Source organism: Neopelma chrysocephalum, unplaced genomic scaffold (assembly GCF_003984885.1).
Source record: "Neopelma chrysocephalum unplaced genomic scaffold, ASM398488v2 Primary Assembly neopelma1_96821, whole genome shotgun sequence".
Classification (NCBI taxonomy): domain Eukaryota; kingdom Metazoa; phylum Chordata; class Aves; order Passeriformes; family Pipridae; genus Neopelma; species Neopelma chrysocephalum.
In genome coordinates, this window is record NW_020925465.1 from 236,153 (window position 1) to 263,354 (window position 27,202).

The 27,202-nt window shown below is 42.8% G+C and overlaps 1 protein-coding gene across 2 annotated transcripts in view; it reads left to right on the forward strand.

The window, feature by feature from the left end:
* The first annotated feature begins 16,145 nt into the window (after positions 1–16,145).
* The window catches only part of ACO1 (aconitase 1), a 36,994-nt gene continuing 25,937 nt past the window's right edge, over positions 16,146–27,202 (forward strand). The window contains exon 1 of one of the 2 annotated variants that reach the window (XM_027670295.1): positions 16,146–16,229. The gene's annotated coding sequence lies outside the window, so the exon portion shown is untranslated. Of the gene's footprint in view, positions 16,230–16,548; positions 16,666–27,202 lie in introns of those variants that run through there. The other variant, XM_027670296.1, reaches the window with a different exon arrangement.

The window sequence follows — 27,202 nt, forward strand, 5'->3', positions numbered from 1 at the left end:
CGGCAGAGCCCGGGCGGGCGGCGCCGCGGTGCCCCCTGGCGGCCGCGCCCTCAGGGCCGCGTCCGCTCCCTTCTCGGGCGCCACCTCCCCGGGCAGCCCGTTCCGCAGCCTAGCCACCCTTTCCGTGAAGAAATTGCTCCTCATGTCCGAACTCAAACTGCCCTGGCACAGCTTGAGCCTGTCGCTAACTGCCTGGGAGAAGAGGCCGACCCCCACCTCCTTTAACGTAGGTGCAGTGAGTGAAAGGCACCCCCTGAACCTCCCTTTCTCCAGGCTAAACAACTCCAGCTACCTCAGCTGCTCCTCATGAGACTTGTGCTCCAAACCCTTCGTTGCTCTCCTCTGGACTCAGAGGTGAGACCTCCAGTGTCTTACCATAACATTAAACTGCAGAGTTTTGCTGCTCCATCCTGGTACTGTTTTAGAGCACACGAAGCTCCACCTCAGGATTTCTGATGCTACACTGGGAGAAGATGATTTGCCATAGGGTTTGCCTTCTAAACTCAACATCTCTGCCTTTATGAAGAGATAAGGGGTTCTGGGGAGCAGTTTCCTTCCTCTGAAACATGGGGGGTTTTGTCCTTTACGTTCTCTTTTTGTTGCTAGTTTGGAAAGCATTTACAGGCCCGGGTGTTTCTCTGTTGCTAGTCTCCGGAATGCCTGTTTCTTTGAATGTTATTACATTAGGCTGATGGAGTAGGTTGGGACAAAAAAGGAGGCTATGCCTTTGGATTTTGTGTATATAGATGTATGCTTTCCGCATCTCTGTTCATCTGACTGGGACCTTGATCTCAGCTTTTGACAATCTGTTTTGACAATATGAAACACATCCAGATACATTCATTAAGCCATGAAGGCAAGAAAAGAGTAGCTAAAATTTTCATTCTTGGCTCTGATTTATTTGTATTTTGGTGAAAGGTGTAATAAACCACCCTGTTGTCCTGTAGACCAGCAGTGAAGTCCTTCTAAAACTTCTTCTAATTTCTCCTACTCTTATTTTACATCTCCTTTACACATTGTTAATATGAATGTATTTATGATCAGGAGGATTTGACCTTCTCAAGGAGAAACAATAGAAACAACTTAAGTGACCCAAAAAAGCATAGCACGACCTTTTATGGTTAAAGAAAGAGTGAGCAATTAGATACAAAATCTTCAAAATATTTCTTATTGCTCCTAAAAACATGATTTGCAAAACATACCCAAGATACTTTAGAGATTTATGAAGTCCCAGATATACAAGAGAATAGGGAAGAGGGAAGCAGTGTGAAACCTTTGAAGGTGTTTGCCTGCTGAATACAATGAATCAGCCAAAGCCCTTAATGATAGGTCCCATCTTCCACAAACTCAGCCTTGCTTTGGTCTTTGTAAAGGTCATAGTGCAAGGCCTCTTGGAACATTTCTGGGCACACGGAGGAGAAGACGATGAGGAGGAGCCAGTAATGGATTTGCCAGCAGTCAGTGATGCCTGACCAACCTGATTGCTTTCCATGACAAATGGATAAATCTGTGTAGGAGAGGAGACCAGTGGAACCTTGACTTCAGCAAGGTTTGTGACTTGGTCTCCCACAATATGCATGTACCCAAACCAGAACGTTATGGTCCAGCATGGGTGGACCATAAATATGGGTAAAAAAGTGGTTAGATGGTTGAGCACAGCAGGTAGGGGTTAATGGGTCACACTTGAACTCTGCCTGGAGGCCCATAATAGGAGGAGTACTACAGGAGTCTCTTCTGGGACCTGTTGCATTGAGCACCTTTATCAAGAACATAAAGAAGATGATGGAGAGCAGGTTTGAACATGACACCAGGCTGGGGGAACAGTCATTACACTGACATCCAGAGGGACCTGAACAGGCAGGAGAAATGAATGATATCATAGAATCAAAGACTGGTTTGGGTTGGAAGGTACCTTAAAGATCATCTGACTGCTTCTGCCATGGGCAGAGACACCTTTCATTAGACCAGGTTGCTCAAAACCCCATCCAATCTGACCATGAGCACTTCCAGGGATGGGACATCCACGACTTCTCTGGGCAACCTGTTCCAGTGCCTCACTGCCCTCACAGTAAAGAATTTCTTCCTAATAGCTAATCTAAATCTACTCTCTTTCAGTTTGAAGCCATTCCCCCTTGTCTTATAACTATGTGCCCTTGTAAAAAGTCCCTCTCCAGCTCACTTGTAGGATCCTTTCAGGTACTTGAAGGCTGCAATTAGGTCACCTGGGAGCCTTCTCTTCTCCAGGCTGGACAATCTCAGGTCTCTCAGCCTGTCCTCACAGGAGAGGTGCTCCATCAACTTGGTAATCTCTTCTGGACTTGCTCTAACAGGTCAATGTCCTTCCTGTGCTGAGGACCTCAGAGCTGGACCCCAGAGTGTTCCAGGTAGGGTCTCACCAAAGCAGAGTAAAAGGGCCCCTCCCTCACCCTGCTGGCCATGCTGCTTTTGATGCAGCCCAGGATACAACTGGCTTTCTGGGCTGCAAGTGCACACAGCTCATGTCCAGCCTCTCATCCACCAACATCTCCAACTCCTTCCTGGCAGGGCTGCTCTCAATCCCTCCATCCCTCAGCCTGTGCTGATAGCGTGAGTTGCCCCAATCCAGGTGCAGCAGCTTGAACTTGGTCTTGTTGAACATCATGAGATTCCCATGGGCCCACTTCTCAAGCTTGTCCAGGTCCCTTTGGATGCCATCCTGTCCTTCAGGTGTGTCAGCCGCACCACTCAGCTTGGTGTCATCTGCAAACTTGCTGAGAGTGCACTCAATTCCTTTATCTGTGTCATTAATGAAGATATTAAATAACACTTGTCCCAGTATGAACCCATGAGGGACAGCACTTGTCACTGATATCCATTGGGACTCTGAGCTGTTGACACTACCCTTTGGTTGCCATCAATTTCTTATCCATCTAACAGTCTACCCATCAAATCCATCTCTCTCCAACTTAGCAAGAAGGATGTTGTGGGGACCATGTCAAAGGCTTTAAAGAAGTCCAGATAAATGACATCTGTAGCCCTTCCCTTGTCCACATCAGTATTTGGAGATTGAGAGATAATGTATTGGCTCATGAAATGAAGTGGCTCATGAAGTATCAGCTTCATAGGCAAGAGAAGTTTCAGATTTGTAGCTTTTTTACCTCTCCAAGTTGGTGATGTCTGAAAAAAAAAGCAAATCCTGATCTTCATTTAAATAGGATATCTTTTTTTTTCCCAAAAAAATCTCACAACTGAAGAGACAAGGAGAATGTTAGATCACATTTGTGCACTCTTTGTCTGCAATGGGAAACAAAACACAAATTCAACTTTTTATACCCACACTACAAAAAAGTATAGGGAGGTACCTAGTATGTTTTCTTTTTTGCTTCATAGTAGCTTTACTTCCTGAAAAAAAAAATTCTTTACGACAGCTGTTCTGATCACACTGGAAATAAATCAAGTACAAACTTGTTGGTTAAAAGCACCAACAACTGCCCCTGACTAAGAGAAGCAAAAGCTCTATATGGAAAGCTAACACAAAGTTCTGGCTCAGTTCCAAGTTATGCAGTAAGATAGCTGGTATGTCTTTTAGCATTTTATTTAATTCTTTATTTATCCAGACTAAGAGGTTATACCTTTTCAGATAAAAGGTATAATACAGAACACATTAGACTACACAATCTAAAAAAACCCTTACATATTATTATTTATATATCAAATATATAACCACTTTTCACATGGGTACAGAGATTTAGACAAGAAGAAAATGCTCCAATTTAAATTCATCCATCTCCTGTGGGGAAAAAAAACCAACCCTACAGAGACCACATCAAGTAATATATCTTTATTTTACCAAAATCATTATAGTCAGCACTAGTAAATATTTAACAAAAAAGTAGAGAAATTTATCACAGGCAGACATAACTGCTGAAGTCATATAATATTTTAGCATTTACACTTGCTATCACAGGAGCTTCTCTTGTTCTGCTAACAAAAGTGAGATTTGTAAATAATAACCCTTATCAGAACTGAAAGTAAAGAAAACTATGTAACAAGATAGCGAAGTCAAGAGGCTGAAGTTTTATGTCCAATCAGCTAGCAAATATGATGATATGACAGGCAAGCTATTTGTGCTTCAAATACACTGATTTTAACATTTAATAGCTTATTTCCAGCTCTTACATTATAGAACAAATAAATTTCTGACAAAGAGCATAAGAGATTTGCTCAGAATTAAGGAATCACTTCTCTGGGAGAAAAAAACAACCAACCAGCCAAACAGAAAACCAAGTAGGGTTTGTTTTATTTATTGTAAAGGATTCTTAGTTTAATTTATTTGATCACGTTTTTTCTCTGGACCTAGGGAACACGTAAGCAATTCTTGTGAATAGAGTAGCTTAGTCAGTGCATTTTGAACTGCAAAATATGCAGAAACATCCACATGTTACAGATTTCTGTTAAGGTTTGGTAAGGGTTGTGCAAACTGAAAATAAAATGTCCAAGTCTGATGTTGCTAGAACCACATAGCAGCTTCTGATTCTACACTCTAATTGGTATATGAAATACCATTTATATATACATATATAATTTCTTTCCTATATATATACACACACACATATATACATACATACATATATTTATATATAGCCTTATTTCTCTTTATATCTGATGAAACCTGTCAGTCCACAGGATAAATGTACTCCTTCACCTGCAAGAATATAAGGAAACACCACCTGTGCTAGACTCCAGAGCGATGTGGTCACACATGAGACACTCCTTTGGCTGTGTCACTGGTACCCACATGGATAACAGGAGGTGATGGTCTAAGGGCTTGACAAAAGCATCCCAGACTAAGGGCCCCAGCAAACAGCAAACCTTTTGAGACAGTAAGTATGGTCAGTGAAAGCAGAGTCTGCAGTCACCATCACTCACTCTGTCCTCATGAGGGGATGTGTTTCAGGCTCAGATGCCTTTCCTGACTGAGCTCGTTTCTGTTTAACTGTTTTCAGAGTGTTGCACCTGAGTGTCCTCAGTTCATACCTGCATAAGCAAGAGAAGCCATTCTCCTCTTGCCAGGAGTCGCAAGCTCCTAACCTTCCCACCTTGGGAGTCCCTACCTACTACAAAGTCAAGCTTGCCTTTTAGCTGTCCCACCTCTTAAGCAGCTGTTGCAGATGAATTCTTTCAAGAATTCATCTTCATGAAGTTTAAGGGGTTTACTGATGATTATAAAATTAGAACAATTATTAAATTATAATTAAATAGTAATATAATTAAAAAATAGCTGTACAGGAGAGCTCAATGGGCTCAGGGTGGGGCTACAGATGTCTATAGTGTAATGAGATTGATCTGTAGTCAACTTGTCTAGGTGTAGGAGTACAGCCAGAGGAGTTGTAATTTTGTCTAGTTCCAGCTCAGGCTGATTCTGTCACCTCCTTATAAGCTGTGGCCTAGGCTCCTTGATTTCTGAGAAAATAATGGCCTGTCACAGTTCTCTAGGTTTGCACAGCAGGGCTGATTTTGCTCAGACCTGCTTGTCGGTGCTGCCCAAACTGAAATGCTCTCACTCAGTCAGAGCACATGGACCTGCCACCACAACATAGGGCTCCAGCACTCACCTCTGCAAAAGCACCTCCTTGGAGCGATCCTGTTGTTCTCCTGCCCATCTTCTCTGATGATGTGTGGTGTGCTGGCCACCTCAGCCAAACCTCAACCTCCCCTGGGTGAGGCCAGTATCACCCTGGGAAGATGGCCAGGCATTCCATATAACCTCACACTTGGAGGGCCTCCCATCTTCTTCCGGAGCAGCATTTGGGCTGGTGCTAAGGGGCATGCTATCATGCTGGCTTCAGCTGTCCTGCACAGTCTTCAGGAGTATGTCTGTGTCCCTTTGATGTCCCTTGTTATGGGACTGCTGGGCCAAGCTCACCCACACCACCTTGATCATTACTCTCCTCTGGTACAGCTGAACGGAAACAAACACCCCCTGACCAGGAAACCACTGACTTGGATCTGCTGTGTTTCACAGTAAGGAAAACAGAAGCAGGAGCAGAAGCATATGTGAACAATAAAAAAATGGTCTGTTGAGTGCTAAGTCCCTATTTGCTCCCTGTGGTTAACATTACACTTGCTTCTTCTGCTCTGTAATTCTGTTGATTCTGTTGATTCATGGAAAGATACATCCTGTGAGTGGTGCTGAAAGCACTGTTTTTGCAGGTGTCTATTTCATTGAATAATGCAGGATAGGAGAGGACTCTCGAGCTCAGAGCAGGTGCAACCTCAAAGTTATATCCAGCTTCAGTACTAAAGCAATTCCCTGCTTTCTCCCAGGAGGGCTGCTGACCTGCTCTGTCACCCTGTTACACAGACAAAACTTTACAATGTGTAACTCAGTTCAAGATTTCAGAAAGAATGTGAGTTTTGCAATCCATGCTGCAAGTAAAACAATCAAAAATCTGCTTGTGTGCCTTGTGATGTAACTGGGCGGGACAAGCAGGTGATTGTGGATAGAAACTTTAAAGGTGTGCAGGGCAGCCCATAGCTCAGACGACAGCGGGCCAGGCAGGGAAGGCAATGTGGCAGTGACCCTTATCCCTGCATAGGCTGATGTCCTTAAGTACCCTACAGGCCAGAGGAAATGAACACCCAACTTCAAAAAGTAGTCCATTGCTAGGTTAACAGGAATTCTGAACCAGTGCATTACAACCTGGGGACAGGCACCAGCACCTCCAGCACCAAGGCCGTGATGGGCCTGGAAGCAATTCCTGGGAGAGTAGCTGAGAGCTTTTCTGCACAGCCTAAACCCAGGGAACCATCTACAGGCTGGTTGCAAGGCAGAAAAGCCATGAACCATGCAGATTCCCACAACAGATCATTGGCATCATGGAAGTCTAAGCGCTGGAGTGCTGAACTGCATTAAAAAAAAGTGAATGAGTTTCACTGATGGAAATGAAGCATTGAGAGCCTCATAACATACAAATTAATGTTTCATAGTAAGTCCCATTGGATAGCTTTCTCTTGACACAATCACTGCTTTTGATTAAGGGCTGTGGTGAATGACGCAGTCTGTTCACTGAAACAGAGATTAACAATGGAGGTACTATTTGCACATAGGGCAGTAGTAGAGGGTTGCCCATTCTCATGGCATCTAAATGTTGTGCTAAGAAACAGGGTAAAAAAACCCACCAACCTCTGTCTTCTTCGCTCTGTTATCCTCATGTTCATTGTGAGCCCTGTTGGTTGGTGCAACTACTGAAACAGATCCTGCTGCAGGCTTAGTTGTATGGAAAGGTTTGAACTACTTGCAAAGAGGCAAAAAAAGACAACTTTTTAGAACAGAAATAGTACTGCAGTACCTGATGTGACCTGTAATTTAGCTCTGTGCTCTCACTTTCATTAGGAGTCAGGGATACATTTACTATCTGCCCTCAGAGGCAGGAAAATATGTCAGGGAAACATCCATCCTGACTGTGCCATATCATGTGATCTGGTTTGGTCTGGTCAGTGGAAGCCTCGGAAGAAACTAAGTGGTATATTCTTAAATTGTGACTGCTGTTTTTATTCAGCATGTTAACTTGCTGCAGGAAAATCAGCAAGCAAAAATCAGAAAGGAAAATCAGCAAGCAGAAATCAGAAAGCAAAGTATGAGTACAAACATTTTTTGAAAAATAGGCAGTATCCAATTTTTCACTGAAAAGTAGTTAAGAACAGGTAATCAGTCATGTTCAGGCATAAAGATAAGCAAAATATTATGGACAAACATAGTCTACCATTAGGGTGGAGCAAAGGAATTTCTGATGCTTTTCTCTGCATCTTTGCTCTTTGAGCAAAACATACATGTATAGGCAGTATAAACTATGGATTTCTTTTCAAGAAGAGTGTTTTCTAATGCTTTCTATAATGTACCGGTTGTTTTTTACAGCTATGATTAAGTGTTTGCTTTTCATATGGGTGTCAATTTTCACACTTTGAAGAAATTATTTCATCAACAGTTCTTCTGGCATGAATATGTAAATGGATAATCACAGGAGAGAATGAAATCCTGGAAAATTAAGAATTTCAGATTGAAAACAAGTTTTCTATCACACCCCATACTTTAGAGAGATCAGTGAGATTTATTTTCAGATGCATTCTTCTCCTCCTTCATCTCCATATAAGTAGGAAGCAGGAAAGAATAGTGAGCGTCTGCTCTTAGCTCCTGCGCTGAACCTGGCTCCACTTTCCTCTCAGTTCTGGAAAGAAGAGTTTGGCACAATCTTCTATTATGAGTGAATGAGTTGTCCAAGGGTAAAAATGGTATTTGGCAAATAACGCCTAAATAAGCACTGAATTGAACGTCAGCACAAGGTGTCAGCACACAGATGAATGACACCTAAAGAAAGTGAAATACTCCCCGCTGCTGTTCTTGTGTCTTTCATTATTAATGTGGTAGCTTTTATTCATTATTAGAGCAAGACTTTACTGCTCCATTTTGGTACTATTATTATCCAGGGACTCCAGAGGTCATATATAAATGCAGAGCCTTTGCTAAGTTAGTTAGACACATCTGGATGTTTTTTCTGATCAGAAATCTGGAATCAGAGATACAGGAAGAAGAACACTGTCCTCAGGCCCAGGTGCTCAGAGGTGCTCAGGTAAGTTTTGTACATAATTTTGTGCAATAAGTCCCTCATTGCAAGCTAAAATATCATCTGAGCAGTCTGTAAAAGGAAAAAGTGACAGTATGCCTTGGCTAGTGTAAGTCACAACAGCTCCTCTAAAAGCAAAGTAGCTACAACAGTGTGGATCTTATCAAGTTGAACTCCAGACTTTGAATTTTCAGCCGGTGCAAAAATAGTCAATATTTGTTGAATTAATTACTATGAGACTTTTCGGTAGTTTATGGCTAGTATGGAGGTGAAGAAAGACATAACTAATGAAGTATCTAGGCCTCTACCAACCCAGATTAAGACAGCCTTTGAGATTAGAGACTGCACTGATTTCAGCTGCCTTGCTAAAGGTAGGTCACAAAGGTTCCCTCTTCTCCATGACTTTGGGATTAACTGATGACTGAAAATTACTGTTTCTTAAAGGGAAAAGGCACAGGATTTTTCAAGTTTGTATACTTTTGTTCACTTGTGGAAACAGCACATCACTTTGGCTAAATGTGCAAAATTATGCAGCTCTTGTAAGATATTCTGAAATACCAGCTAGTCCTAACTCACGATGCACACACCATTACAGAGAACTTTGAACGTGAAGTTGTACCTGCATTGCAGCAAAAATGTAAAGTAAAGCAAAGTGTTAGTGTTTCTCCCCGCTATTTAAGTGGAGTAACTCCTGAATTGTGAGCTATAAAAAAGAAATTCATCATCACTTTACTTCTTAGAAGGGAGAGAACCTATTGGAACAGGGCCCATGAGAAGTGGGTAAACCAAGTTCCAAATGTCAGGGCAACTACAAATGATTACTAGTCATAGAATCATAGAATCAACAGGTAGGAAAAGATCTCTGAGATCATCAAGTCCAATCCTTGGTCCAACTCCGCTGTGGTTACCAGACCATGGCACTAAGTGCCACATCCAGTCTCATCTTAAAAACCTCCAGGGACGGTGAATCCACCACCTCCCTGAGCAGCCCATTCCAATGTCTGATTACTCTCTCTGTAAAAAATTTCTTCCTAATATCCAACCTAAACCTCCCCTGGCAGAGCTTAAGACTGTGCCCTCTTGTCTTACTTCTGGTTGCCTGGGAGAAGAGACCAACCCCCACCTGGCTACAACCTCCCTTCAGGGAGTTGTAGAGAGTGATGAAGTCTCCCCTGAGCCTCCTCTTCTCCAGGCTAAACAACTCCAGCTCCCTCAGCCTCTCCTCATAGGACTTGTGCTCCAGTCCCTTCACCAGCCTCGTTGCTCTTCTCTGGACCTGCTCCAGCCCCTCAATGTCCTTCCTGAACTGAGGGGCCCAGAACTGGACACAGCACTTGAGGTGTGGCTTCACCAGTGCTGAGTACAGGGGAAGAATCACTTCCCTGGACCTGCTGGCCACACTGTTCCTGATCCAGGCCATGATGCTATTGGCCTTCTTGGCCACCTAGGCACACTGCTGGCTCATGTTCAGCTTCCTGTCAATCCAAACTCCCAGGTCCCTTCCTGCCTGGCTGCTCTCCAGCCACTCTGTGCCCAGCCTGTAGCACTGCAGGGGGTTGTTGTGGCCAAAGTGCAGGACCCGGCACTTGGCCTTGTTGAACCTCATCCCGTTGGAATCAGCCCAACTCTCCAGCCTGTCCAGGTCCCTCTGCAGAGCCCTCCTGCCTTTCAGCAGATCAACGCGCCCCACTAACTTGGTGTCATCTGCAAATTTGCTAATGGTACACTCAATCCCCTCACCAGATAATCAATAAAGATACTGAACAGAATTGATAAAGATATTAAACAGAACAGTATAGGGAATGTAAGGGTAGTGCTGTACAAATGCTCGAGGCTGTTACATTTAGCAGTCATCAAATGCATGCAGCAAGCATGTAGTAGGAAACAGATCCCTCTTAGGTGGGGGTTAGTGACTGTGTGCAAGTTCTTTAGGCAGGTACAGCAGCAAAGTGAAAGCAGGTACCTTGGACTAGCCACATGGTAGATGGTAGAGCAGCCTGGGCTCCAGAGTTTGTTTTTTCTACCAACTTTCTGCATTAGTTTTCTCCCCTTTCATCCTTTTTCAGCTGTATCAGATAAGTAACATTTTCTGTCAGAGTCCTGAGCTCAGTAAGGGAGTGATAGTGCAACTGCAATATAAACTGTGAACAGTACAGGTCCAGGCTAACTAAGATTATTACACATTGCAGATACACAAAAAGTTTAAAGAATATTTGGAATATGGGTTGTTTTCAGGTGAGCATTCCCAGGGATCTAGTCCAGGTTAAAGTTGTCTATACCATTCCAGCTATGCAGATAAATACACTGGTGGTCATCAAAAACTTCTGCATTTACTGCAAGTTATATAATGTTGAAAGGGACAAGAACATTCCTTCCACTTCTATGGTGTGAACAGTTTGTCTTTCCAATGCTCAGCACAGCAACTATAAGAGATTGCAGCAACTGGTCAGAGATTACCCACTTTGGAAGAAATTCTCCAAAAGCATTATGTAGTCTGGCATTGAAGGCACGGTGAGGACAGTCAAGTGACAGCAGTTTTACTTGTCTCAGACAAGGTACATAATCCCATCAAGTACCTTTTCTTCATTTCCTCTGTCAGAGTCAAACAAGTGCTTTTATTCTGCAAGAGAACTGTACTGTTCCTTGGCAGTGTGAGCAAGATCAGGATCCGAGCCCCCAGGTCAATGCCCTCTTACTAGTAGTGAATGACACCGCGCCTCCGCTTAACCCCGTTTAACCAGTAGATGGCAGAACTTAAATCTTTGTTTTGCTACTGAAATTGAAATTCAATAAACATTACGGTAATTATGTGAAGACTTAATTTAAAATAGAAAATTAAGTGAATCAGTGCTAAGACCGGAAGCAAATTATAATATATTTGTTAAAATATGCCAACCACATAATTTCCTTTAGAGGATGCACAATCATCTAATTAAAGAGGGAGATGCAGCAGGTCACTTAAGTCAATAACCAGAACCCACTCTGGTATTTCTGAGATGTCTTCTGAGAGATGTTACACTACATCTTTTCAGACTTGCACTACTGTTGCACAGCAACAATTCAGCATAGCTTAAAACAGTCATGACTGACAATGAAATCTGAGCATGAACTCCTTTGTGAGCTGCCAAACAAATTTATTTTCCCATACTCAGGACAAGCTGTAGGCCATAACCTGCAAGCTATCACACCAGTTCTCACACTCATTCACAGAAGGCTTCCTGGAGTGAAACACTTTGACTGAGTGCTGAATTCATTTGAATATATAAGTTCATATCATGCTCTGTAGAACATACTACATTAAATGATGTACCCTTAGGTGCTGCTTATGGGGACACAGCACTCCAGAACAAACCTCACCAGGCATTTTCTCTCTTCAGAGAGCCAGGAAAAGCAGGAGGGTACAGGCAGACACTTCTTTAGGATGACCACTTCAAAGGACAAACAGCTCTGGGTCCTCTAGGCTGATAATTCCATTTTATTGCCTCCCCCTCATCTCTGTCCTAGCCCAGTTAGAGACTGATTGCAGCAATCCTATGATTGCAGCAATTGTGTAATTGCTGCAACCTCAGTGATCAGCTGAGACTTCATGGAAGATTGCCACAACACAGAAGTCTACTGCCACATGTTAAGGTTTTATTGGCTGTAATAAGCTGAAAGCTGCCCCTTGGGAATTCAAAGTGTTTGTAACTTCTTGATAGGATCAGAAAGAGTGAAATATGTTTAGAGACCAAAGAGTGAAGTCAGATAGGAATTAAACAGACATGATATGTTCCCTGGACTTCTAGGACACTGGTGAATAATCTTACAGAACATTCTAGAAGGAATCTGAGCTTAGACTGAGCTTCTTGTAAATGGATTTCAGTAAGACAGAAAGGACAAAGGACTGACATATAGTTCCTCATCTGCTGTGAAATAATTTAATGAAAAACCCTAAAAGCAGGAAGTCACGAGTACTGGGATGCTCATGACTGCAGTTTTATTCCTATTTGAGTCCATCTTCACTGCAAGAACTGAAAGTAATTTTCTTTAACCCCGATTTAGCTCAATGCATGGTTGCCCAAGAAAACTGTTGGACATCCTCGCAATCTGATCCTAAAACCAAGAACCCATTTCAGTAAACATCTTCCTCACAAACAATGGATCTAATGTAGTTCTCACCTCCTAACAGACTTGGGAGAGAGGCAAATCCTAAGATAAACTTTAAGACTTGTTAACTCCTCCCCACTGGGAAGAATGACAGCCTCAAATACTCATAATGTAAGTGTCAGCCTGCAATAACCTTCAGACAGCATTACCATAAACCCTTGAACAAACAGCCTGTCTTCCAATCCCCTGATGGCCTCTGTGTCCTTATACAGAACCAGCAGAGGCTGAAGCAGTGTTGCCTCTCTTTCTGCAACATAAAATCTTCTCTCCTACCCCTCAACCTCAGAGGCCTTCCCTCTCCACAGAACAGAAAATACAAACCTTGCAGATACGCACTGGTAGAAGTCAGCCCTGATGTATGGATTTCCTGTTTCTGTTGCTGACCTGTTATTTCACTAATCTTTGCTTTTTGCGCAGGAGACTTTAGGTTGATCAGATTTTCCAGCAATTGCTTTGGTATCTAAGTATGAAGGATGTTTTTCATGATTCAAAACTTAGTGACAGACGTGGGCCTTGCTTCTGTTGGAAAAAACAACAACAAAAATATCACAATCCCTTTTTTTTTTTTAATGGAAGTAACCCAAAGAGTTATTATAGGACTTCCTCACAAAGAGGAACACACTTGAAATGCTTTTATTACTATTAATTAAAAACATACAAAAATTAAAAAAACCTATCAAATAATGAAACATCTGCAGTTCTAAGGAAAGCACTAAGAGGTTTTAGAAATTCTTTGGTTTTTCAGACCATCAGAGTCATCTACTATTTTAGGGTGTCCTGTAGAAAATATGGGCCTTCACCTTCAACAGCCAAACTACACACATGACTTTGTTCTACCAAACCCAATCTTATGAACCTCTCTGGCCAAAGATGTGAAAAGAATATTATTAATGAATGTCCAGTTCCATGTTAACCATGTGTTAAAGCAAATCTTATGTTCTAAAAACTAATTCAATTCTAAAAGGAGGATCAAAAAGAAGTGCATTTGAATTAGAGCATGTGGTATTTCTGCTGAACAGAAAACAGGTCAACCTGGAAAAGATTTTGAACGATAACTCAAAAGTACTGTATGTTGTAGATTACAGGCCATTTAGAGGTATCAAGTCAGAGAATAGCAGGTTTAACTACAAGGGGCCCCAGAAGTCTTAACTGTTCCAGTAAAATCAGTAGCAGATGTGCCAAAGCCAGGATTTCAGTATTTAGTTAAAAAAAAAAAAAATCCTACACAACCTATCTTGTTGTCCAGACCACGGGGTCTTTACCACTGATTTCTCCTGGTCTGCCAGTTCCAGCTAGACGGTGCTTGTCGGCAGGAGGATCTGCCAGCAGAGGTTGGTGTGCAGGAATGCAACCCACAAACAACCAGGAGAGACATTGTGGGCATTTTCTATGTTTCATCCTTCTTTCCAAGTAGAGCTCACTACTTCCATTTTCACTCTTTGTATAAGTTTGCTCACCTGAGACTTGCTGCTCTGCAGCAAAGCCAGCAATCAACTCAGTTTGCTCTTAGCCTAAGTTTTCTTCAGGTAAAAACAAAGCATTGCTGGTCTTTTCCTTAACTCTCAGTGGTTAGCATGTCCCCTAGCCACTGCTTTCCAAGAGCTTCCCCAGACTTGTAAGACATTTACATTCCTTTCATGCAACTCCCCTTTACTATGCATGCAATTATTTTCCTAGAATTACATGGGTTTTAGTTTACTTTGTTGCTAAGGAAACTTTCCTGTTTGACCATCCAGAAGCCACTCTGGCATTCACACTTGCACCATGTGAGCTGGGACTAAGGTCCTTTTGCAGTGGGTGGCTCCAGTGAGCCCATGGGTGCCCCGCTCGACTCCCTACACACCCTACTCTTACACAATCAGACCAGGTTTCCTTATCAGATTGACCCCAGGTTTCCCACACCAGAAGCCTCTGGATTCTGAAAATACTTTAATTATAGTGCAGCAACAAAATAACAACTCAAGCTGGGTGCTTTCTAGGAGACACTGAGCAAAGAAACTCTGGGTTTACCTGAACAGTCTAAAAGTCTGTGTGAAAGTCTGACTTCTCAGCTCCTGCTGTGTCTCTCAGTGTTTGGTCACCTGTCTGGCCCACAGGTCCCTGTGTCCTTTGTTATGCAAAGGGTCAGGCACCAGTTCTTGGCCTCTTGCCTCTGACTCCCATCATCCAGAGCTCAACCTGCAGCTGGCACTGCAGCTGCACATGGAGCTACTTGCACTGAATGTACTCAACATTATTCAGGCCCAAACTGTACATCATTCTACTGGGGACACATTGGACACTGATAAACACTCCACAGCACTTGACTGTGGGGGTAATGTAAATTAGGTTCTCTAGGAATGTCCTGTACTCTGACATTGTTCTTCAGCATTGACGTCACGATATTGATCTTGACCAGTTTGCAAGTAAAAAGGTGTTTTTACCAACAGCCAGGCCAGTGTGCTCTCCCCCAGTCCCAAGAAGCAACATCAGGTCCCACTCCTATTGCACTGACACAAGGATGAGGATGCAGTCCTGTGTGTCAGGCAGTGTCCTGAGCGACACCTGTTGTCTTTCAGGCCCAGGCCATATGAAGAGTGGCTGAGGTCACTTGGTCTGTTCAGCCTGGAGAAGAGAAGACTGAGGGGAGACCTCATCACAGTCTACAGCTTTGTCATCAGGAGGGGCAGACACTGATCTCTTCTCTGGTGACCAGTGACAGGACCTGAGGAAATGGCCTGAAGTTGTGCCAGGGGAGGCTTAGGTTGGATATTAGAAAGAGGTTCTTCTCCTAGAGGGTGGTTGGGTGCTGGAACAGGCTCCCCAGGGAAGCGGTCACAGCACCAAGCCTGACAGAGTTCAAGAAGCATTTGGCCAATGATCTCGGGCACATTGTGTGACTCCTGGGAACGGTCCTGTGCAGGGCCAGGACTCAATGACCCTTGTCAATCCCTTCCAACTCAGCGTATTCTGTGATTCTGTGACCCCTGGACTCTAAAGCCAGAGCAAGCTCGCGGGCTCGGAGTATGTGGCACCTCCTGCACACCCCAGCCCGCACACGGAACACCACAGCCCGCGCCCCGCAGCCCATGTTATAGCGCCCGTCCCTGAGATGGCTCTGCCCGCAGCAGATCTGACCTTGACCTCGGTGCCACCCCCCTGCCCACCCTGCCCTCCGCACTGACAGCTCTTCCTCTCTTCCTCCCACATCCAGGGAGAGGCTCCGGTCGAGGAAGGCAGCGGCCCGCTGAGGGGCGAGCCGGGGCCAGGGCTGCGGGCAGGAAGGGGAAGCCCGCCCGCTCCGCGCCCCCGCCGTCCGGCTGGCTGGCTGGCTGGCTGCCCTCCCTCTCTTCCCGCCTCCCGCTCCGGCGGCTGGCGGCCATCCCGCCGCGGCTCCGGCCTTGGGGCGCGGGGCGGGGCCCGCGAGCCACCGCCCCTTCCCTGCCTGCGCCCGGCGGCCCCTGACGGCGAGCGGCGGCGGTCTGGTGCTCCTCGCTCCCGGTGAGTGCGGGCCCGGCCGCCCCGCTACGCTCCTGCCCGGTGCCGGCGGCTCGGGCGCCTGGGAACCGCGTCCCCGGCACCCCATTGCCCGGCGGTCTCGGAGAGAGGTGGTGGGGAGGGGGCGCCCCTCGGGGCAGAGCGGGGCTGGGTGCGGGCCGGGCCGGGCCGAGCCGGGTGCGGGCCCGGGCGGAGGGCGGGGACCGGCGACCAGCAGGGCCCGGCGGCGAGATGGGGGGGTCTTGCCGCCTCCCGGCCCCGGCTCCCGCGGCGGGCGCTGGAAAGGGTCGCTGTGTTCTGCGGGGGGAAGGCGGAGCGGCCCCTGAGGCACCATCTCGGAGCGGCGGCAGCAGCAGCCCTGCGGGCCCCCCGCGACTCCGGGCCCCGGCCGGCAGCAGTCGGGTCTCTCCAGCGCCCGGCTTTGGGCCGGCTCACACATGTACCGGGATCGGCTTTGGCAGAGCGGAAAACGAGGAATACATGTAGCTTCATGAGATGAGATGAGCGGGCGTGGAAGAGAAGTTGTGCTGCTCTGTCCTCATCTGAGTTTTTGTGCTGGAACAACTCGAGACTTGTCTGTTGGTATTTCAGTAGTATCTAAATAGTAGAGGATAGTGCATAGTGTCCGTAGAAAGCACACAGCAACCTCCCTATGTTGCAAAAACCCCAATAGATCTGCAACATAAGTGAGACAGGGAAGGGATGGAAGAAACTTATTGGAAGGTGAAGCCTAGAAAGTGTCAGGTTTTAAGTGTTTTGGGAGACAAAATCGTCTGTTGTGGTACAGATTCATGGTACAGACAGCAGGTGCAGGTGCTCCATAACAGCTATGGAGGCTGTAGCCCAGACGCAGCTATTTGCCTTCTAGTCTAACCTGACTGAGGACTGTGGCTGTGGAGGTGCCTGGTTTCAGAATCTGGATCAGGTATATGTTTGGATTGGTCCCATGTATCTTTCACCACATTGCCGTGTTTCATAACACCACCATGGTTCCGTTTTATTTTTTAACTGAAAGTTGTACTTTGCTATTTAGTTTCCACCCCTAAAGCTAGTGTAGGTGGGGAGGGGGGAGGAGGAAGACGGAGAGATCTGGACTTCGGTATTCTTTAGTATCAGCAGGAAACTTGGTCTAAAACAGAGGATTCTCTCTCCAAACAATTGGAATTGAATTAATATCTGTGAGCACTCAGTGCTGTTGCTATTGTTCAGACTAGCTCTATCAATCCACAATACCTAAGTAAAGGAAGACCACCACAGAGAAATATTAACATTGGAATGTTTATTTAGTATTGCTTTGCTTAAAAGCGATTGTGCTCCATCAGAATGTCCTAATAAACTTCTGGGGATTGTTACTGCTTCAAAGAAAGTAAGAGGAATGTAATGGACACAGAGTGGGAAATGCAGCTGATTCTTGTACCCTCCAGGATCTGTATGGTGTGTGAGGAGTTATTTGAAAAATTATCAATACTGTACTTATCTTGCACCTTGTAAGATGAGGAAATGCCTGGAGAAGCCAGAAATATACGTACGTATGAAGAAGTCTGATCATTAAGCTGTGCTTTGTAGACTATATCATGCAGACTACTGCTGAACTGAAAAGACTGTAGGGCTTTCAAACTGCATTTTTTGTCATATCACATTTGTAATTTAGCATCTTTTTTTCTCTCTGGTTCCTTTTGGCCCAAGGATGATACACTCTCAACTTTGATACTATTCCATGAAGTTTTTATAGTAATGGTGGAAGAGCTGAAACAATAAATGTAGAAAATTAGAGAAGAAACAATATTTGAACAGTAAGAAATGCAGCAAATCTCTTTCACTAAGGGTTTTCCAACATAGACTGTCACAGTAGGATTTTAGCATTTAAGAGCTTGAAATTTTCTCCCTCCCTGCAGTAACAATCCACTTAAACTAACTGGAAAGATACGATTTGAAGAGTGGTCCCTTTCCATCTTTTTAAATACAGTGGAGGTAGAGAGGGGTCTTAATTTCCAGTCTGCTCCGTTTGTGTGAAAAGGAGGTAAGATTTTTTCAAGGTTCTTGCCTTCAGTCCTGCCTTAGGGATTGGTTAGTTCAGAAGATTTTCTCTATGTATTTGGTGCTTCCTTGGAGGAGTTGGGACATCCCACATTTGTAGGGTCAGGACTTGTGAAAGAGGGTGTTTAGATTTCATTGTTTGGGGTTTTTTTTCCTCTATCTTTTTTGTGTGAAAACTGCTCCAAAAAAGTTGAATTAAAAGTGTTTTATGGAAACTTAATTTGCCTCCCCATGGAGCCTGGCCAGTAAACCCTGCTAACAGCTACTTTTAATTTATGAAATTGTATCAGATACACGCTTGTTCTGCTTACAGACTGAAGCCATTGGTGTTTGAAAGATGGATTCATCTAGTGTGAATAGTTCAATAGCTACTGAGATTGTAAGCTACAGTTTTTGGTGTGAGAAAATTATCTTTATTTCCAGACCACAAATTCACGATTTGTCTTGAAATGGTGTGAAAAGTTAGGACTTTTTCCCCACGATGTCATATTATTTCAAAACAGTATTAAATCCCCTCATCAGTTCTTTATCCTGAAAAGACTCCTTCTACCCATATATCTCTGATAGCTCTGAAACAGTTCAGATGGCAAGCTGCAGAAAAGGAGTTTTAAAGGTGCAGGGACAGTGGTTCACAGAGCTGGTGTAATAGTAATGGCATGAGTAGAGAGCTGATTCACAATACTTGCCTTTTGTTTCCCCTTCCCACGCACCTCTGCAGTGTTTCTTCACCCTTCACATGAGTTTTTTGAAACTAACAGACCAATACTGAGATGTCTTTTAATCTGCCTACTGAAACTGAACCCAAATTTCAGAGCAAACCTTTGTACACAGTTATAGCACTCTCTGTATTCCAGATTTCTCGCAGTTGCTTCCATGCTGTTTCTGTTGTTTGCTTGTTGGTTTTTTTTAACTAACACTGAAAGCTAGTTCTTTGTTAAAACTGGTCCAAGCAGCATATTTGTTAATGAACAGTCTGAGGCTACTAACATAGGGTAAAAGAGGAGCAAGTTTGTACAGAGATAGGAAGTAGGTTAAAGTTCAAATTTACCCTTTCAGGAGGAGGGAAAAAACCTTCAAGGCTTCATTTTTCGATGTTGGTAATCTCCAGATAAGGTTCCCTGTATTCTCAGGCATATCACTGCTCATTTTCTGCAGCAAAAAGGAAAATTAATCTCTACTTTTTAAATGGGACACTCAGTGGTGAGTCTGCTGACACAGCACCCCCTTAACACTTACACCTCCTTAATTATGATCTGGATTTTGTTAAGACTAGATTGCATTCCAGAGGCTGTCTGAGGATGCTAGACATGTGTGTTTGCCTACGTTACCAAAAGCATGGTGAGATCTATAGAAGTGTTTTGACTGTCCCTCTAAACCATAAGTGCACAATAACTGCTAAAGTGAGGGAAGAGGTAGTGTTTGGCTTTCTGGAGGGATGACTTGCATGAGTTTAATATCTACATCTTGGAACTGGGCATGCATCTAAACTTCCAGCTTGCTTGGAGCTGGAGTTACTTTAAGACCTAAAGGTTTGATTTTACAAGCTTGATCTCTGAACTGAATTTTCAGTCCTTACATGTGCAATACAGCACTGCTAACAAAGTAAAATTGTCAAAGTGCTTATGACAGCCTGTGAAATACATGAATTATAAGAATATGCAATTAGTAAGTAACCTGTCCAGTGCATTAGAAGTGTTGCACATTATGGCTCTGAATAAATAAGTATTTCAGCATTGCAGTTTTGGCTATCAGGAGAAAGCAGTAAAGTCTGCAGCCGTGTTTCTTCAGTGTGAGTGAGTGAGTTCCTCTTGAGTATTAGAGTTGAAATGGGCTCCCTGAAACTTTGCCTAGAGATTGTTTAAAAAAAACCTCCTTTATGTATTACTGCATTTTCTTCCAGTGTGGAATAATGGTGTAGTTTATACCAGCAGAACAGTTGCTCAGTTATCAAATTGTTAGAGGACTTCTTTTTAAGGATCTACATGTAATGATCTACATATAATAAAGAAACACGAAGATTCTTTCTCCGATCTCTGTTAGCACCGAAATCTCATCACTGACTGTTGACAGCAATACAACAGTGTTTATTTTTTGCATAGTGTCCTCACCTGTCATAGGTAGAGTAAGTGTTAAATAGTAAGAGCTTCTCTGAATCACAAGAAACCTGTGTTTATTGCAACGGTAGTTGCACTCATCTGTTCTTTGCACATCCAGAAGTAATTATAGCATTTTATAATTTTATAAAACAAGACTCTACCTGTTCTAGTAGTGAAGTCTATCCAAATGCTCGGGACATGTGTGGGTTTAGGGTTTTCTTGGCTTTTTGGTTGTTTTTTTCCATTTTTTGGTGGGTGGGGGTTTTTGTTGTGTTGTCTTTGTCCATTGATACGTTGGTCCATCGGTACATTTCCCCTGGGTAACAGAAGCATTTTTCTTAGGCAACGTGGATATTTAAACTAAAAATATTTTCTACAAATATACAAATATATTTATTAGGGGTTTTTTTCCCAAACTGGACTGAATTATGGATGGATTTACTTACCAAAATTTTATTCCTGCAGACATCTGAGTAGTATTGGAGAGGTTGCCTTTCCATATCAAAAATGCAGACTTCTGTCAACATGCTTAACCTGTGTATTTTCCTTCCTTGGTTTTCAGGCAAGGTAGGCATACACAGAGCATGCTGCAATTCCAATAGAACAGAAGTTCCTCCATGCTGGACCTGCTAGGAGGTGTTTGTTCGTGGCTAAGCCATTTGTAACCTCTGTAAACTGGAAGTAGTCATCAGTCATTATTTTTAAGGAAGGCCCATTGCTAAGTAGAATGTGAAACCATGAGAAGAGCTGTGTAAGTTTTAGAGGCTCAGGGGAACTGAGCAATAGCCCTTAGTTTGAGAAGTGCTGTTCAGATATATGTAACTGCTAGTAGTGTCACAAAGTGCATGCTCAATATTGTGATGATGAATTTACAGCTCAGTAACCCACTGCTCTGCTGCAACTTCCTTTAGATTTTTTTAGTTACTTTTTGCTTTTTAGAGGTGCTTGTTGCATACTTGACAGCTAAGTGCAGATACATATACATACATACACACACAGTGTCAGTCAGTTGAGTGGACAAAACTAAAGGAAACAACTTGAGGGAGTAGGAATGATAGTTGCAAAGGAAAGTGGTAAGATCAGGTTCAGGATGGGTGGAAAATGTTCCATATGTTCTCTGCCTTATCACCAGCCCTACCAGCTCACCTCTTCTTTTCAATTGACAGCTTCAGCACAGAAACATCATATTTTGTCATATTTCTTCCCAGGTTTCCTGCAAGTACCAGCAAGTCTGAGCCTTCCCCTTTTTCTTGATGACTGATAAAATACCATCTTTTCTTTGTCTGAGTGTAACCTTTTAGCATTTCTAGTGTCTGGTAGAGTTTTCAAATTAAACTGCTTCTTTGCTGAGTGTGCGCTTCCCAGTGGTGGTCAAGAATTTGCTCACATTTCAGGAAAAAGAGCATTGACTACTTGAAATCTGTTTTAGTTAAGCTATTAGGAGTTTAGTTTTATGAAGAGGTGTTTAAAATTAACCTCTTCCTGTTAATAATGTAGGCACCCTCTCATAATTTGAAAGACAGCAACTAAGAAACCAAAGATGGAATAGAAAAGGCAGTTGAACATGTTGCCTTTCCCCAAGTGAGATAATATGTCTGTACTAAAATGCTGGATAACTGTGCCTGTTCTGTTCCTGCTTTATGGCCTGAAACTTGAAGGAAGTCGTCTCATCTAGAACCTTTTTCTTTCCTTTTTTACTTTGTGCAGGTCAAACAAAATAAATCCATGTCCTTGGTTTGTCCTCAGGAACTTCTGTAATAAATGTGATTATTTCTAATCGGGTGTCTTTTGTAAACATTTGTGTTATGTACTACAGAAAGAGAATGATTTACTGTCAGCATGTATTTTAACAGGAAAGTACTCTGTGTGCTACAGTTTTCTCTTTTTCTGGGTAGCGAGAGATAAGTAGGGTGCTCTGATATCCCTAAAAAGATGCCAAACCAATATTGTTGCTGGTACTGATCTGGCTACAACAAATGAATATAAGAGCAGTTATGTTTTTTAAAAATAATCTTCTTTTTTTTGTGGTGTGAAAGAGATTGTTTCTTTTAGCCTGGTTAACTGTATTCAGTTTCAACTTCAACTCTAAAGAGAGTAGAGTAGTATGTTGAAGTGATGTCTAGAACGGTTTTCAGATTTTTTTCTGGGGTATAGTGAGAGGCTAAACAGCAAATTTTTTTCCTCTACAGTCTTCGTGAGATAATTTCTGCAAGTGCAAAATTACAGGATATATAAGCATGCTTTCTCAATGCCGTTAATTTCAGTAAAATTTGATTTGTTATCATTGGTCCAAGTCACACAACTGCTTTTAAAAGGGTCTGAAGTAGAGTTTAGGAGTCACAGTCAATCAAGAATGTGCTTTAAACTGAACCAAGTCCTTTTCCAATCAATGTTGTTATGATGTGATTAGTACTGTGTTTATACTGGACACTCAGAGAAGTTATAGCAGCTAAAGCATATGAAACATCAGGACATGAAACATATGCTTAAGTCTCCTGTGAATGTTCTTTAAAAAAAAAAAAGTCTGAGTTACATGCTTTAATCTTTTTTGTGGAGATCCACATGAGACTTCAGTATGCTTTGAATGTATTTGATTTAGTTGACTATCAAGAGAAGACAAGGAAAGAGGATGGACAAACACCTTTTTCCTTCTGTCCCCTTGGGCTTGTGCATGTTTCTTATGTCATGATCATCATGGTCTTCAGGACAATAGAGATTCCCACAGACAGTGGGCATTTTTGCACTGATCTTTTGGTGCTAGTAAATATCTGAGCTCTCATGGTAAAAGCTGAGTTTGCTGGCTCAGTGAAGTGAGGAATGTTGTTGCACACAGATTTTGTTAGTGCAAAAGCTTTATTAGAGTATTACAATGTAAAACTTGTGTTTCCAGAGAAATTTGAAAGTTATGACCTCATTGAAATAGATTTGCTTCTCCTGGTGTTCATGGTTAGAATCTTTCTGCAGTGTTGCTTCTCTGGGGGAAAGAGAATTGGAACTGGGAGAGAAGAAAGCCAGAAATCAGACTGATGATCAGACAGAGTGATGAGCTGATGTGCAGTCTGGGTGAATTGAGATATACTCTGACAAGAGATGGAGCTGGGTAGCACAGTGATAAGCTATTGCATTGATGTAACAAGGTGAGTGAAACCCAATATTGATAGTTAGGGAGTACAGATTTAAAGATGATCAGCATTAGTATGAGCCAAATCGTGGGTATTATTAGGCACAGCAAGGGCTAAAATAAAGCTGTTGTTTGTCTGGTACACTTTATACAAGTGCTTTAACCTCTGAGAAGGTTTCAGCATGGGATGCTCCTTTTTTTTTTTCCCCAGTTGAACCATTTTTCTAGGTTCAGTCAGCTGAAACCACTGGAGTCCTAGGGCTATGACCAGAATTGTACAAACACTAAAGAACATCTGTCTGGATAACTGGAGAGGGGAAATTGCTTGGGCTAGAGTTGCTACTGTTTTCCAAGGCCAGGATGAGCACTGTTTGTGTGGGTGGCTGTTATAATTAGAAACTTCTTAAGAGGAATTCTACCTTCCTGAGGCCCACTATTCCACATTTTGAGGTTCAGATAATCCACGATTTCAGATGTGACCTCCACTCAAACAGTTTTAAGGTTGTTGGGCAGAAGTTCAAGTGCTTGTTTTGGTATGTCTGACCAAGTCATGTGCACTGTGGTCATGCACTGGCCATGGCCAACACGTGTGACCCTGTGTACTGCACCAGTCCCAGGCAGACAGATGTCTTCTCCTCCGTGTGCTAGCCTGTTTGCATGTTTACATTTTGGTGCCTGCAAAATAAATATTCTGTGCTGCAATCACAAGTTAATCTGTATCAAGTTAATCAAAAAGTTAACCTGTATTTGTCACAATGATTGGTTTAAAAAATTTTATATACTCAGTGTGCAGAGTCTTGCTCTCTCATGTCTTTTTTGGCAGATGACCAGCTTGAGTTCAGTGCTGTGGCCACTTGGTTTACAATTTACTATGTAGAAATAGTAGTTGGTGCGACTGAGGCTTCTCTGGCTCTGTGAAATTTGCTACAGCAATGCTGCTAGTTGGTATTTTTCTAGAGACTTTCCCTCTTTCTAGGTATTTCTGAATGGCTTCCAGGCTTGTAATAGAGTTGTTCATATCAGTGGGACAAGGAAGGTGAAAAAAACATGTGATTGTGTTTTGGTCAGCCCACGGTTTGGCTTATTTGTGTAATTCAGTTGATGAGAGGAGGTTTATACTGTGGTACTTCATACTGTGAACTAAAAGAGCTCTGTTCAGGGAAGAGGGTGATATCTGGTAAAGAAATGTTTACATGCAGATAATGTGTCATAGCATTTTGATTTGCTCAGACATGGACTTGGATGGGAAATGTTAGAGCTGCAATTTACAGTTGCATGAGAATATGTGAACTGAGTACAGTGGACTCATTATGGTCATATCAAAGTAATGATCTGCTGCCTTATCTGTTAGGAGATATTTGAACATTTCCTATCTTCAGCTACTCTTGGGCTTTCCCATAAGAAGTGAATATGCATTAGTTAATTTTCTCAGCTTGGAGGCAAAAAAGTAAAGCTCATCAGGAGCGTAGCTGGCAAGGAAAGGAAGGAAGAAGTTAATTTTGATCATGCTCAATCATAGAAGCACCGTTTTCTTAGAGGAGTAGCTGAGTGGTCCATGCTGTTTAAAGATAATGACATCTAAAACTTGATGGGCTTGTGTGCGGGATGAGTATCTGCAAAGCTGGGAGGAGGAATCTCGGAAAATAATTTGTGGATGGGAACGTGTGAGGTGATACATTTGAGAGGGTGTGTGTTTGCAGTCTATTCATTTGCCAGCCTTTCAACTTCCCTGGCCATTCAGATTTTATCTAGAAATATCCATCACTTTTCCTTTCTTTTATAGTATCTTGCTGCTTTACACCCTGGACCTTTCTTTGTAATAATTTTTGCCATCTCTCCTTGGTAGTTGTGTTCAAAGTATATGAATTTTGAATTTCAAAAATAGTGGAATAATTTAAAAATCCCCCAGAAATGTATTCAATATAGTAGTGTTTCCTGAACAGTCAATGAAACTGGCTGATGAGATAAATTAATTCATTCTTTGACCTTGATTTATCTGTTTGTGCATCTTTTTGCACCAATCTCCAAGGCCTGTCAAAGGATGTGTATCTCATGCCTTGTTGTGTTTGTTTGGTTGTTTTTTTTTTAAACTGAGGCAAGGGAAGATAATGTTACTTGAATGAAGACAGAAACAGTGTTGTGGAAAAACATCAACAGATCTGGAAATCGGACCTTTGATTATTTATCTTCTAAAAAAATTTTAATTATGACTGGGAATGTTGCCAGACACTGCAAGAGAATTCTTCTTACTGTTAAATCATTAGCTTGATCCTTGGCATGTGTTGGCCTAAGCCAGTGCTCCCAGAAGAGACCTGGGCAGAGTTCAAGTTTTCGGCGTGTCCTAGGAACTGTTCCATTAGGCAGTTTGCATGCAGTTAACCTTTTCTGGAGATTGAGAGATATTTGTATAGTGAATTTAGGCCCCTCTGTGCTAGTTGGCCATGATGATATTGGGAATATCTCAACTTCTGTAAGCGAACCCTAAATGTCCTGGGTCCCAGTGGAATGCTCTACCCAGTAAGGCATTAGGATAACCATGGAAAAAAAAAAAAGACAAAATATCTCAAACTAAAATCATGTTTACAATAGAGTCTGCCTAAATTTTCTTTTTGGTGGTGACCTTAACAAATCTCTGAAATCAGGAGGGTTCCTTTTTTTCGTCTGATAGGGTTTGTATTCTTAGTCTGTAATACTTCTTCTCAAATAAAACAATAGTGTTTTCTGTTTTGGTTTAATTGTTTTTAATTTTGAATGCAAATGCCTGTCTGTTTAGCTTTAGATCAATGCCACTTCTGCTAATTTTGGCTGAGATACAGTTAATTTTCTCCCTAGTAGTTGGTTTGTGGCTGTGGTTTGGATTTTTGCTGGAAACAGGGTTGATATCATAGGGATGCTTTTGCTGCTGCTGAACAGGGCTTCCACAGAGACAAGAGCTTTATGTATTAAAATGTCTGTATCTCAACCCATGAGTTTTCTCCCTCTTACTGTCCTGAGTGCCTCCCTGACCCCTCCAGGAGGGAGTGAGGAAGTGGCTGTGTGGTGCTTAGTTGCCTGGGGTTGAACCACAACTCACTTAAGAAATGGGGCCGTGTTCTCATGGTGGCTCATGAATCACAGAGGCACAAAGAGCTGTCTGGAAGCAGTGAAAGAAGAGAATAGTGAAGACACTAAACTCCCTTTTTAAAATCATGTCCAGAAAAGGGCAATGGAGCTGGTGAAGGGTCTGGAGCACAAGTCTTACGTGGAGTAGCTGCGGGAGCTGGGGTTGTTTAGCCCGGAGAAAAGGAGGCTGAGGGGTGACCTTATTGCTCTTTACAACAACCTGAAAGGAGGTTGTAGCCAGGTGAGAAGAAATGGCTTCAAGTTGCACGAGGGTAGGTTTAGATTAGACATTAGGAAAAAATGTCTTCCAGGACTTGGAATAGGCTGCCCTGGGAAGTGATGGATTCACCACCCTTGGAAGTGTTCAGCAGATGTGTTGATATGGCACTTGGGGACATGGTTTAGTGGTGGACATAATAGTGCTGGGTTAACACTTGGACTCAATCTTAGAAGTTATTTCCAACGTTAAGCTTCTGTGATACTAAACTATGTGGTATATCCATATTTTCACGATGCTTTTATCTCTGAGGAAGTGTTGCATGTAGATTTGTAGTGAAAAGGGCATGACTAACAGTACCTTATTGTCTTTTTGTACCTTATTGTCTTTTTGTACCTTATTG